The sequence below is a fragment of the Ursus maritimus genome, unplaced genomic scaffold, assembly GCF_017311325.1.
Source record: "Ursus maritimus isolate PB19 unplaced genomic scaffold, ASM1731132v1 scaffold_15, whole genome shotgun sequence".
Lineage (NCBI taxonomy): Eukaryota > Metazoa > Chordata > Mammalia > Carnivora > Ursidae > Ursus > Ursus maritimus.
The window spans coordinates 59,528,613-59,539,212 of record NW_024423897.1 but is presented as its reverse complement, the minus strand read 5'-3'; the positions used below and the strand labels follow the sequence as shown (position 1 = coordinate 59,539,212).

Here is a 10,600-nt window from a genome sequence, read left to right as displayed (position 1 = left end):
CCTGCCCCTGTGCTTCCTTTGGGAGTTCCTGAACAGGGAGCAGCACGTTGGGAGGTGGGGGCCTGGTGTGGATTTGACTGAAAAGCAACTTGTTTCAAGGAGAAGGTGCCAAACTGCGGTGTTGAGCTTTCCACGGACTCAAGCGGTGAGAGGGTCGCTGATCAAACCTGTTAGCAATGAATAGTATTTTCAAAGCCAAGGGATTTGGAAGTAGTATTTATTGCTCCAAATGGACAGTGGAAGCAGGTGCCCAAGGCTCTGATCTTCTGAAAGCACAAGGAAGGGGTAGAGAATGGGATGTAGGGTTCGAACCACAGTGTAGCTCCATGATCGAGGGTGTCCTCAAATCAGCGTCGAGGGAGGCTGCAGTCCTGTGAGGTATGCCAGCTCCCCTCTAGCGATGTCACGAATACACCTGAGGGGAGGAGTCTGACAGACCTGAAAGGTGCACGATAAAATTGCTGAGAAACAGGAAGTGCTTCGGTCTTTGTGAAACTTATTCGAGCACGTGAACATCCTTTCCCGCTACTTTTTTGCCCCGTTGCCGATTTGGTGTCGATGGATCAGTCTGCTTCCATGCAGACGTCCTGGACAGAGCTTCCGCTCAGCACTTGAACTCCCAGGCAGGAGTGCAGGGCTCAGGGGCACCTGTTATGTTGGCCGTCGGACCAGAGGTCGGGGTTCACTCAACCTTGGAACACGTACTGTCTCCCAGCCTCCGGACTGGCCGACCTTGAAATAAAATAAAACCCAATCTTCTCTCCTGTCAGCTTTCGGCCTCTTTGCGAAGGTTGATACATGGTTTGCCTGGTTAAATTTGCAAAAACCAGAACACTATGAGTGTTTTTAATGAACCCAAGTGGGGAGAACCCAGAGGGCCAGGGGAAAGCTCTGTGACGAGGCAGCTGATCGCAAAGCCACAAATGCAATGACTTTGGTCACAGCCAGCGCGTTCTCGGAGCAAGCCCGAACCGTCTGGAAAGAGACTTGCAAGCCTCACTGAGTTTACCTGGCCGTGTGTGGGCTGCTTTCCCCGGTTGCGCTGCAGGATAACCTGCCTCCTAGGTCGACACTAGGGAACAAAAGTGCAGACTTTGAGAAACAAACAGATAAAACTGGATTCCATCCAACCAGCGTGATTAATTCAAAGAACCAAGTGGAATCTCAGACTGCTCTGTTTCCATCACTCGCTCCTCCATACCACAGTTCAGGGACTTAAAAAGGAGTCAAATTCAGTAGGGACAGACATTTAAGAAAAAAAAAAACCTCATTTTATTTAAAACTTCATTTTATTAAACTCAAGGAATTTGTCTCTAGGTTTAGAGAGTTGATCCCATGTCTCAAGGGTTTCGTGCTGGCATCCTCTGAGGGCTTGGGAAAGCCTTGCATGCCCACAGAGGACGCAGCTGATAAAACAGAGACACGGCCTAGCCCTACATCAATGGGCACTTTCCGTGGGCTCAGATGGGATGGAAATGCCCCATTTGCACTGAGCCCTCCGGTTGCAGGAAAACGGAGAAGCATGAGCCTCGCCCCAGGCTAGGAACTGTGTCCTGATTCTTCATCAGCCACATCTATGCCTCCTGCTACCCCATGTGTGCAAATCTCACTTTATCACCGGGTCCTTTCCTTCTGTGTCCACTCTGCAGAAGGGTGACTCGAACGGATGTCACAGATGAGCAAAGTCGATCGGCAGCCCAGCACACCTTGCCCCTGGAGGCAAAGCTGAGGGCAGAACAGGAGACGTCCCTCCCCAGTGGCGCAGCCACCCAAGCCCCCCTCCCCACAGAGCAGCAAGTGTGTGCTGGGGAGGTGGCTGTGTCTGTCGCTGTGTGTTTGCAATCCCCGGAGACACGTGTTCCCCGCAGCAAAGCCCGAACACGGCCCCGTGTGTGCACGACGGCAAAGCACAGATGTTGACTCTTGCAGATGTTTCACAATGGATCCAATTATTGACATTCTTTGGTCTTCCTTAATCACATAAACCAACCTTGATGAGCACATATGTCTTTTTATCAACCCAGAAAGTGCTGAGTGATGCCTGGTTTAGAGGGGTGCGTGAGACCACACACTTCTGTCTCATGCAGAGAAGGAAACAGCTTTCTTCCTGAAATGTCTCTGTAGGATGACTGGAGGTCATTTCCTTAGAAAGTTTAGTGTGAGGCAAGGCAAACGGGTTTTGCCCGATATGCACACACGCGCCCCTTGCAAATATCAGTGCTTTAATTATTATAATTAATTAGGAGGGTAGATTTCACTCAGAAGAGCTTAGCTGAGACATTCGTTTGCGATGAGCACTTCCCCTTGTTGGAACTAGAAATATCATCGTAAATGCGGCGATTCACATCTCTCTCTCCAGCTCAGAAAGTGTTGACACAGATGTTTGGCCAATCATTCAGAGCAAATAGCTATTCCCATAAAGGCTAAGATTAGTCGGAATTGGCCTGCATTTCTTTCTTCTGTGAGCCTCGTTTGATTATAGATGATGTTTTGTTAGAGCGTATCCATGCAACCTCATAAATGATGTAAAACCCAAGAAAAACAGAGACTCTGTGCCAAGACCAAATTAAATACACATCAGAAAAACGCGGGCTTGATTCGGGTTCAGGTACCATGAAGCTTGCCTTGATCTGTTGTTGCTAAAGCCTTCAGGAAAACTGTAAAAAGCGGCTCTGACATTAATATCAATTGAAAGTTGGTGCGGCTGCCAACATTGACTCGACACCAAGCTCCGCGGGCTGCATCCTCTCGCACACGACATAGAGCGGCGGCAGTCACAGCCTCCAAGAGCCATGACAAATGGCCCGTGACGAGCAGGCAAGGAAAAGCGTTCTATCTGGGTCAGTACATGGCGACTGCCACCAACTGCCCCGCGCAGCGCAGACGTGTCTGGGAGTCGGATGCCGAGCTGTCCCGTCTGTGCTCTGTGCCTCTGTCCTCCCATCGACCAACCCCAAGACACACCACATTCAGATCGCCGCCCCCTTCCCTCCTTGGCCGGCTCTCCTCACAGGGATCCCTGGAGATCCTTGTTGAATTACCACGGGTTCCCTCTGGAGCTTCTCGGGGAATATCAAGTCCTCGGTCTTATTGCTCTGCTCCCCAAGTCCTGGTGGCTGGGGTTCCGGAGGACCAGAGCAAGGCCAACGCCCAGCTGGGAACTGGTACAGAGCTGGGAAGGCTGGCGTCCATTTACCATCCTACAAAGTGTGGGTTCACGTGGCAGATGCCCGCTCCAGGGAAGCGTCCTGCCGGCGCTGGGGAGGAAGGAAGACTGCGGTGGGAGGTGGCTGCGTACACATTGCCGGCACCTGGACACCATGGAGGCAAGGTCACCGCGGGAAAGCACGTGAATAGTTGCAGCTCCTGGATGTTGGGCAAGCTGGTAACCAACTTCCCTGGCAACGAATAGCTCTATCAGGTGAGCAGAGGGAAGGCTGAAGGAGCTTCCTCCAGGCGGGAGGCTGTGTGAGTGCAGGGGACCCCCCCCCCCCGTGTGGATGGACCCCGCTCTTCCCCAGCTGCGATCACTGCTCCCACAAGGTGCTTTGTCGGGACGTGTGGACTCCCACTGCCCTCATGGTCTTTCCTCGGGGCATTTTGTTGACAGGACGATCCCAGGCTTCCTCTTCTATCTCAGGAACCCTGGTTAAGCTCCTTCCACACGGAGTGACGTGTCTCAACACCGCCAGCATTTGGTCCTCTCTCTCTATTAATCTTGCCAAGGAACATGAGTGACGTGCTCTTTTCTTCGAAGCAAGGTGTGTAAGGAAGCGGTGGGCTAATGGATAAGTGGACACAGGCTCGAGGTTTTACACCCGTGTGCATTTATAGTTACTTTCGGGAGACTTGGTAGGGTTGACGCCTGATGGGTCACACTCTGGTCCCCCTCGTGGCTCAGAGTCTACACCTGCTGGGCCCACCGCTGTCTTGGTGCTAAGTGCCCTGATGTGGGAAGAAAGTGGACAGAAAGGAGAGGCCCCTCTTGGAGGCCAGGGGGGAGAAGGGGCCGCAGCAGAGAAAGCAGCCTGAGGCTGCTGTCATATTAGAATTTTATTTTAAGCAACACGGGCAGCTGTTGGAGGGCGTTGGGCAGGGGCACAAAGTGATGTTATTTGGGTTTGGAACTCATTCCCCTGGCACCTGGGAGGACACTAGGTATTGGGGCAGGATCCCTCCCAGGGGTCTGTGGCCAAAAAGTGGCCAGGCCGGAGGAGGGAGGCGAAGGGATACAGGGCCGGGAGGACATCCTGTCATGGGATCTGAGCTCGGAGAATGTGGGAGAAACCCAGGAACACCTCCCATGTGAGGTGTGAGGGGCGGTGGGGCTGCTGACAGAGAAGGGCAAGAGCTGGGGCCAGCCGAGGGGGACGCCAGGAGGGGTGTGTGCCACCCACACCCACGGGGCACCTCTGTGGGCATGTGGAAGGGAGGACGTGTCCGGAATAACTGACCTCACAGCCACCACCCTGTTCTCGGACAGGACAGGGCACGGCGTGGGAGACAGAGCTGCAGCGAGGCTGTGTCCTGCTACAGAGATGGGGGGCTATGCAGGCCCCGGGGCAGCCAGCTCCACTCCACTGCACAGTCCCTGAGGCCTGAGCTCCACAGAAGGCCCTGAGGTCCCCCCCCCCACTCTCCTGCCCACACTCTGAACCACTAGATAAAGTTGTTGAGAAATTCTGGAACGCCCCCCAGATTTCCGTACAGTTTTATTTCTCACAGTGGACTATCAGCAGTGAGATAAATTTAGACTCCCTGCTAAGCGTGACACACCACGGTAATTGTACAAGTATGATGTCTTAAATTACACTTTTATTATCTTGCATTTCTCTTCCAGCTTGTAATTCTTCTTTCTCATCACTCTCTGCCTGTGCCTGATCTGTGTCCCTTCCTCCTCCTCACAAGACAATCATTAAACTTCTCCAATCACCAGTAAATGGTGGAAAGAATGAAAGAGTTTGGCTTTAAACACTTCTAAGTAGACAGTTGGGAAGTGGTTGCAAATTAAAACCAGGCAGCTTAATGATATTAGCGTGGCCTGCTTGAGAAACCCAGCCTGGCCCTGCTCTCTGGGCCCGTGGTACCTATGACATCAGAGCTCGGAGGGGACGGTGGGGGGCACATGGTGGCCTTCCCTGGAGCAGGGGGACCCTGCGCTGGGGCTTGTGCACTCAGCCCCCAGGGGAGGCTTCCTTCATGTTGTAACAGGAAATCCATGGCAGCTTCCTCCAGTCGGTGGGAAGTCGGTGGGAGGGTGACGGTTCCTGCAGGGGGGAGTGTAGCAGGGGAGCAGAGGGGGCTGTCCCGTTAGCAGTCCCCAGTTCCACCCGCCCCCCCCAACACTGGCTGTAAAGGGGGAGCTGCAACCAAACCAATCAGGGACCCCAGGGAGTCTGGTTTGGCTAAATGTTTTCACTTGCTGAATTTCACTAAAAACGTAGGGTGATGAGGAACTGGGAAGGTGAGGTCAGGTGTGGCTGGGGAAAGCAAGGAGTGCGGGCGTCTGACACGTGACACAGTCCCAGTGTGGGGGCTTGGGAGGGGCAGTCTGTCTCCAATGATCATCAAGGACAAACCAAACCTGGATGATTTTAACATCCCGTAAGGAACAGAAGTGCCATAATTGTGAATGATTTAATTGCCCCCACACATTGGAGCATTATTTCAGCCACAGACAATAAATGGAGCTTAAAATAGAGTCTTTTTAAAAATATTCATTAAAAAGCGACCACTGAACCACTGTGCAGACGCTTTCCATCCCCAGGCAGCACCGAGGGAAGTGGCTTTGCCAGACGTGGGACGAACGTGGCCCTGTTGTCGGCATGAGCCTCTTAGGGGTCTCTGTCTCGTGTGTTCTACTGACTCTAAGATCAAATCTCCTCTGACTCATTTTTTATTTCCCCAAACACACATGGAGCATCTTAGGAGCACAGAAAATTTCTAAAGCAAGTGCAATCCTGGTGGCCCACCCCATAGGAAGCAAAGGTGGCAGCAGAATTCTCACAGGGCCTCCCCAGACTCCCCCCGCTTCCCCCAACCCCACTGTGGACACACACATCGTTTCCCAGATATGCGACCAACACTAATCTAGGTATTGCCTGGATCTTGTAGGTGGGATTATGGTCCAAAACTAATTGACTTCAAGACAGGGAGATTATCCTGGGTGAGCCTGACCTAATCAGGTGAGCCCATAAATGGGATGGAGCTCTTCCTGAGCAAGAGGCCTGAAGCGTGGGGGGATTAACGTGAGGGAGAGTCCCTGTCGCTGCCCTGGAAGATGAGGAATCACACGGCAAGGAGCGTGCATGGCCCCTGGGACCCGGAGTCCTCAGTCCTACAACCGCGAGGAAATGAATTCTGCCAACAGCCCACATGAGCTGGAAGCTGAATCTTCCCCTGAGTCCCGAGAAAGGAAGGAAGCGAAGCCAACCCTGATTTCACCGAGTGAGCCCCTGAGCAGAGAGCCCAGCAGCATGTGCTGGATTCTGACCCGGAGGACTGTAAGCTGACACGTGGCTGTTGGTTTATTTCGTTAAGTCCTGTCACTTTACACAGCAAAGGAAAACCAACAAAATCTGTTGTGCAATCCACAGATGCCGATTCTCGCACGGGTGCCATCATCGCAGGGCCACAGGATGCCAACATTCTCGGCGCAGAGGGGTGATAAATCCTACCCTGCCGTCCTCACTGGGGAGCGGGGAGGGCGGCCAAGGAAATGCACAGAACTCACTCGGGAACACGGAAACCGCCACCAAAGATAGAGTGGATCGTGTTCTTGTTGTCAGTGATTACCATTAATTATAGCTGTTTTCTTTTGCTCTGTTGGCGACATTTTGTCTTTTTCAGTTTTGCTTGAAAAATAATAGTATCTGGGAACCGGTGCTTGCCAGACTGCAGAGCTTAGCCAGTCCAGTGTTGACTGGGATCTTGGAGAAAGATGCCAAGGTCTAATAACCAACACACTCTTGAAGAGTCACAGGATATGAATAGACGAAAGGTCCTGAGAAGTCCTGCTGCTGAGAACCTTGCTCAACATGGTGTAATGGGGCATTTTCTAACCCTCCTATTTTGGAAGAACTTTTCTCCAGCCACTCTGATAAATCTCAGGGGACTGGAGGAGCCCTGTTTGAGAAAACTGGTTCGGAGGCTGATAAAAACAAACAAATACATAAGAGCCGCCGAGTCCTCATTGCAAGCACCCTAGGCCGTGTCATGAGCATGGGAGATTCCACACCCTCTCAAACACCCAGACGCCCTCCCTCCGCCGATTTCTGCACACCCCCTATGACCCTGGGCCTGAACATTCCCAGACACTCAGACACAGGAAAAGCATGCCTGTAAGAATATGTAAGACAAGTGGCATGGCCTCTCACTCCACAGAGGGAAATCCCACGTCCTCCAAGTGTTCACGAAGAAGTGAAAATATCCCTTTAACAGGAAAATAGTTGGTTTGAAAAGATAACGAAAAACCATTGTCCATAAAAAAAAGAACACCTTTTTACTTATCTAAATTCTATACAAATAGTCACTCTACCATTTGCAAATAAAAGCTGTGACATTTAAAATGAGACCTGCTCTGGCAGATAAAGAAGTGTGTGATGTATCCATAGCGATTTCCATCTTGTGGCCTGGGGCCAAGGCGGCAGGCAAAGCAAGGGAACAGAACAGGCAGTCCAGAACAGTCCTGCACACAGAGACTTCCCATCTGAGCAAAGGGACTTGCACACATGAATCATTCAACAGAGGCAAGAAGACTGGCTAACTCTGGGGGAAAACAGTTGTATCTCCGACTCTCATCATTTAGAAATGGCCTTCGGCTGGAACAAAAACTTACGTATAAAATAATAACTTTTAAATATATTAGAAGGAAGTACAGGTGAAAACTTAACCCCAGGGCTGAGAATGGACTTTTCAACAGAAAATCTCAGACATGAATCCATGAAGACAGAGACTGGTGGCCTGGATTCTGTATCGATTTCTTTTTTAAAGGGACATTTAGAAAAAAACATTTCTAATATTTGTAAGAGGCAAATGATATGTAGATAAAAGGGTTGCAAGTGTCTGAGGCAAAGTGGGACTCTCTAAAAGGAAAATCGATAAAGGACATGCAGACAGAATCAATCAGAGGGAAATGGTCCATAAATGTGTGAAGACATCCTGGAGCTCACAGCATCGACTGAGAGGGAGCAAGGACGCGAGGCACCTGTCCCATGGGCGCGGGCGCTAAGGGAAAGGAATGCCCCTTCCCTGTGTGGGTGGCGGCTGAGGGGGGCGCGCAATGGAAGGGAGAGGACAGTTGGCACAATGTCAGGAAGGTGATGGTAAGAGAGGAAAAGATCAAAACGCAGAAATAGGCAAGAAGAGGGCTCTGTCTCCTCGAGGGTGCGTGGGGATGTGCACAAGAGCCTCCCAAGACCTATCTGAGTCGTCAGGAGTAACCGCATTCCGTGTCACTTACCGTTTCCATCGCCCAGCGTACTTCAGACCCTGTGGCGTCCGTGCGGACTCGCAGAAGGCTGACCGCAGCGCAGACGACCGTGCTCTGGAGCCCACAGTTAGAGCTTCCTTGTGCGTGTGATTGAACAACTCCCTCTGCAGTTTTCACTGTGCTTTCGGGCACCTTCTGTCCGCTTCCTCCTGACCCAGCCTCCGCAGCCCGCTGGCTGTCTCACTGAAAGGGAAAAGACATCTTTGACGTAAGCTCCCTACATATGTGAGCGACAGTTGTGCTTTTAACGTTTTAAAAATGACACTTGCATAGAAATTTGGCAAAAGTGGATCAGTGTTCTCAACGGATGTCTCTTCTCTGCAATAGTGACTTTGCATCTAGGAGTGCACCCTCTGGCTGTGCTTGGATGGAAGAAGAAAGAGGGCCGTGAAGAGGTTCAGGCAGCTTTGTGGGATGATGGGCAAAGCCAAAAACAAAATAAAACATCTCATACTATAAAAAATAAACAACTAAAATATTTTTAAAATATTTAAAAAAATTTTTTTAAAGGGGGTGCCTGGGTGGCTCAGTCAGTTATGGGTCTGACTCTTGGTTTCAGCTCAGGTCATGATCCCAGGGTCATGGGATCAAGCCCCGCACTGGGCTCCACGCTCAGCACAGAGTCTGCTTCTCCCTCTTCCTCTGCTCCTCCCCCTCCCAAAAGATAAATAAATAAAATCTTTAAAGAAAAAAACTAAAACAAACAAACAAACAACTTACATCTGTGGTTCTCAACCTTGGGTGATTCTGACCCTGGGGGACATTCAGCCACGTGTAGAAACAGCTCTGATGGTCACACTGGAAAGGGTTGCTCCCAGCATCCAGGGGACAGAGGCCAGAGGCCAGGGATGCTGCTCCAGGCCGTGCAGAGGACCGCCCCCCGCACACGATGATCCGGCCCTGAGAGCCCGGAGTGCTGGGGCTGAGGCTGCCTGTCCAAGCACAACTGTAGAGATGCGATCGAATCGATTAAGTGGGATGTTTTGCAACCCTCGGGGAAAATTGTTATTCATATTTATGTTTAGAACTCTTTGTTAAGTGAAGAAATGATTATAAAATTATATTTGTGACGGTCACAGGGCTAGAAAATAGAAATACGTTAATAGAATATATACATATTTATAGAATATTATCTTTCACATTTTCCATAGAAAGAATGTATTTTTTTATATCTCTAGAGAAAGTAGTATAGGAAAGAAATATATATACTATATACACCCATACGATAGAGTTACTCCTCTACACCTTTTCCAATTTACCTCTCTCTATTTCGGCTCCTTCTATGGTGTGCTGGTGCCGGGGGTCCCATCAGGAAGCAGTCTTGTCTCTAAGCGAAGACACTGTTAAATCTGTAATAATGCATGTGTCTGGGGAGCTGGCCCACTGACTCCTTACCATCTGTGCCCTGCCTATGAAGCACCTGACTGGATCGGCTGGCCGGCGTCACTACGCCCCGTCCTGACGGGCAGACAGCTGCGGGGATGAGCTAGGACTGGCGCCTCCACGCGGCGCTGCTCCCAAGAGGGGCCCCCTCGGAGCAGCACAGGGAAGAGAAGGGGCTGGTCCTGCCGCCTGCCCGGAGGCCAGGCCTGACTGTCCACTCACTGCGCTGGCCTGACAGCAGAAGGCACAGAGAGCTGCGGAGACACAGGACTGTCTCTCCCAGATCTGGCCTCCCTCCGTGGCTCTGCCTCTGATCCCAGCCTCCTCATCTGCAGGATGAGCGCGTCAACGCAGCTGTCTCTGGGGTGTTTTCAGTGCTCGCATCCTGGGGGTTCTTCATCTGGTGTCTATCCCCGTGATTTCACAATGAACGAATGGTTTACATCCTTCCTGCTGATGGTCCCGCTGAAATCATCCCCTTGGCTTGACAGCTTTCTCCTTGTACTTTTGAATAATCACAGACTCCAGGGCGGAGAATTTAGGTAAACATCTCTCCAAGTGCTGGGCCCCAAATATCCCAAATAAATGTCTTCCTACAAGGCATTCTCAAGGTCTGGGATGTGACGGTAGACATCCAGGGGGTCGGCCGGCCCTGTGGCTCCCATGGGAAGAAGGCAGTGGAGGAGGCTGGCTCTCTCGTGCATTTTCTAGTCTTTGCCTGCTTGG

The 10,600-nt window shown here is 51.2% G+C and overlaps 1 long non-coding RNA gene across 3 annotated transcripts; it reads right to left on the bottom strand.

The window, feature by feature from the left end:
- Nucleotides 1–201: 201 nt before the first annotated feature.
- Nucleotides 202–10,382, bottom strand: LOC103679227. 3 transcript variants are annotated; one of them, XR_572874.2, is made up of 5 exons: nucleotides 9,751–10,382; nucleotides 9,212–9,437; nucleotides 8,462–8,674; nucleotides 1,010–1,072; nucleotides 202–807 (listed from the first exon to the last, which is right to left on the bottom strand). It is a non-coding gene; the product is annotated as an uncharacterized LOC103679227 (long non-coding RNA). The 3 variants fall into 3 exon arrangements; XR_572873.2 differs by having other exon boundaries at nucleotides 202–1,072; nucleotides 9,751–10,350; XR_005834898.1 differs by lacking the exons at nucleotides 202–807; nucleotides 1,010–1,072 and having other exon boundaries at nucleotides 6,510–8,674; nucleotides 9,751–10,353.
- Nucleotides 10,383–10,600: the final 218 nt, after the last annotated feature.